Raw genomic sequence first — 3,196 nt, 5'->3', positions numbered from 1 at the left:
TCATTTGTATTTCAGCTAGATGGTTGCTTAGCAAAAGCCAGTGCAGTGGCAGTTTATGATGAACAGATTCAGTTTGACAGTGGGTAAAATAATATCGCCTGGGTTTCAAGTTTTCAAGTTTCAAAGGGAAAAATAAGCCTTGTATTGAAATGGCTGATTATGGAATCCAAAGGACCTGTGATCATGCAAAAGTGAGAGGTGGGAGGGTGTTTGTGGGTAAAGAAAACTTCTAAGCGCTTTCCTCTCTGTACCTGTCCCTCCTGGAGAATCTGCCATCCGGCTTTGGTTTTTTAGACCTACCTTCTATAGGGCCCTCGGAGATAGGGAAGAGAAGCCAGGCTTTGCAGCTGGAAGACCAGAGTTTTTTGAATGAGAAAATTGTTCACAGCTGTGTGTTTTCTAGGTTAAACAGCTCGGCCTCTTCCAGTTTTGCATGTAGGAGCTGGAGAATTTATTCACACTGCAGTGTGCCTCTTCAATGAGTGATTGCCTTACATGTAGATCCCAAGCATATTTTTATTCTGTCCTCTAGTATTCTACTGAGCAGAGTGCAGAAGCAACGAATTCCTTTAGCTGTCCTGCTGTTAGGTCACTGGTGATGGGGTGACCACTACATCCCAATTGGCCCAGGACTGTCTTGGTTTGAAAACAGAAAATCCTGCATCCTAGGAACCCTTGAGGTCCTGAGCACCCTCCAGTGGTGCACTGAGGCTGCTTGGAGGCAAAGAAAGTGGAGGGGTAAAGCAGCAAGCAAAGTGGAGACCAAGTGTTACTCCTAATAGAAATGAGGCTCTGGGGGCGCCTGGGTGGCACAGTCGGTTAAGCATCCGACTCTTGGTTTCAGCTTAGGTCGTGATCTCTGGGTCGTGGGATCGAGCCCTGCATTTGGCTCCATGCTCAGCATGGTGTCTGCCTGAGGTTCTCTCTCCCTCTCCCTCTGCCCCTTCTGCTCATGCTCTCTCTCTCTAAAATGAGTAAATAAATCTTTAAAAAAAGAAAAAAAAAAGAAATGCAGCTCTGGGAGGGAACCAGAGGGTACCAGCTCTGGGAGTGGCCAGGCGGTACAGCTGAGGAAGCCATGAGCCCTGCTGTTCTCTCTCGAGGGCCTAGGCAAAGCTGTATGACCCTATTCTGAGGAGGGGGTGTCTCCAGGGGCTTCTGCCTCATTGCTTGGCTGGGAAACTACCTATCTTTAGACTTTCTAGGAAAACTTGCTCTATTTTTCTTATGAGACCCTGGCTGACAAAAACCTATAGCAACACACTCTGCTATATGAGGAAAATCAGGGCGCCTGGGTGGCTCAGTTGGTTAAGCGACTGCCTTCGGCTCAGGTCATGATCCTGGAGTCCCAGGATCGAGTCCCACATCGGGCTCCCTGCTCAGCGGGCGGGTCTGCTTCTCCCTCTGACCCTCTTCCCTCTTGTGCTCTCTGTCTCTCATTCTCTCTCTCTCTCTCAAATAAATAAATAAAATCTTAAAAAAAAAAAAGAAAATCAGCATGAATTCGTGCCCTACAAAAATCTCTTTCCTGGCTCTGTCACAAAATAGGCCCAAGCAACAGTGGCTAAAGGCCTGGCACTTCTCTGCAACACACACGCAAGAAGCTTGGACTGTTGTGTCTAATATTGTTCCTTTCTCAAAGCAATCAGAATTTCTTGGAAGTCAGTTGAGTCCAGTTGTGGGACAGGAAAAAAAAAAGGCATATGAACATCAAATAATGAATATAATGATGGTAAATTGGTACAGGGTGAGTCTGTGAAAGGCCATGCATTCATCATAATATTCTAAAGCAATAAGTATATAAAGATGTTCTAATACAACAGAAAGGTGAATGTAATCGAACAGTTTGTTAGGATATGTAGGTGTTCTTTTAAAAAATATTAAGTACATGTCTGTTTTAAAGTATTGATTTGTGTTTGTTTCAGGAAAGAAGAAACATAGGGACCTCTGAGTCAGCCAAGCTGTCCCTGAAGTAGGATCTGTTCCAAGAACAGAAGGAACTCATGGGCATCTGTGGTCATGTTTACTGATCAGGTAGGAGGGGGGTTAGTGAGTACAAAGAAGGCTCCATGGTGAGCTTTCCACTGATTAATTATCCAGTATTCTTAAGAGGGGAGGTAGTCTTTCATTTCTTGAGAGATGAAGCCTCAGGATGGCCCCAGTAATGAGAAGAAATGGCCGCTTATAGAAGGCACTGGTTATTTGTTGGAGGGAGACCTGAGCTTTCTTATTGGGGGGCTGGGGCTGCAGGCCACCGGGCGGGGGGCAGCAGAGGTAGAGGTAGTGGGCCTGGATGTTGGCCGTGATCTCGGCCTCCACCTTGGCCCTGTCATTGAGCCGCTTCTCCTCGTACAGCAGCTCATCGTGCGTCTCCGTGGAGAACTCGAAGTTGGGGCCCTTGACAATGTGGTCCACAGGGCGGGCCTCCCGGTAGAAGCCACACTAGATGCACTTGGCCCTGTTGATGTCACAGTGGGTGGCCCTGTGGGTGACATGGGCCCCGTGGCTCAGCCTCGCTGGTGATGGCCTGGTAGGGGCAGACGGTCTGGCAGAGCTGGCCCTCGGTGCATCTCCACATGGATGGATGGATGGATGGCGGTACAGTGCATGCTCCCTGCAGAAGCGTGGACCCAGTGGGCTCTTCTCGGGGGTAGTTGATGGTGGCGGGTTCCCACAGCTGGCTGCTCAGGACCCTGCCCAGTCCATAGCAGGAGCTTAGTCCATAGCAGGGTCCGAGCTGCCCTGTTGGTCACCAACGTCATGTCCATTGAGGGCTCCTGCTTGTTCAGGAACTTGTAGGTAGGATGCCCTGCACATGCAGCCTGGGCCAGGGCACAGAGCAGCACAACTGTGGTCAGGCTGTGCATCTTGCCCTGGCCCTCCTTCCCTTGCCCAGCGTCCTCAGCCATTCATTTTCTTAATACAGCTAACAGAGCAGGCCAACACATCAAAATCATAGAGCCAGACATGAATCCATCAGTCATGCAAATTTAATGACTGCCTTATTTTTTGGGAAACAAGTCACACAACAATGAAAATCTATCTGAAAGTCAGGGACATAACTGCCATGCTGTGATATGAGGAATGTACTAGTTATCTATTGCTGTGTAACAAATTGCCCCAAAACTTTGTGGAAAGCAGAGAAAGAGAGAAGCAAGAAGAAGAAAACCACATGTCTGGTCTGGTGGCAGAGGCT

At 48.4% G+C, this 3,196-nt stretch overlaps 1 pseudogene; it reads right to left on the bottom strand.

The window, feature by feature from the left end:
• Positions 1–2,088: 2,088 nt before the first annotated feature.
• LOC112821285 (NADH dehydrogenase [ubiquinone] iron-sulfur protein 8, mitochondrial-like) lies at positions 2,089–2,867 on the bottom strand (annotated as a pseudogene).
• Positions 2,868–3,196: the final 329 nt, after the last annotated feature.

This window comes from Callorhinus ursinus, unplaced genomic scaffold (genome assembly GCF_003265705.2).
Source record: "Callorhinus ursinus isolate GAN/ISIS: 27379988/994484 unplaced genomic scaffold, GSC_fseal_2.0 scaffold10, whole genome shotgun sequence".
NCBI lineage: Eukaryota > Metazoa > Chordata > Mammalia > Carnivora > Otariidae > Callorhinus > Callorhinus ursinus.
This window is presented reverse-complemented; position numbering and strand designations above follow the sequence as displayed.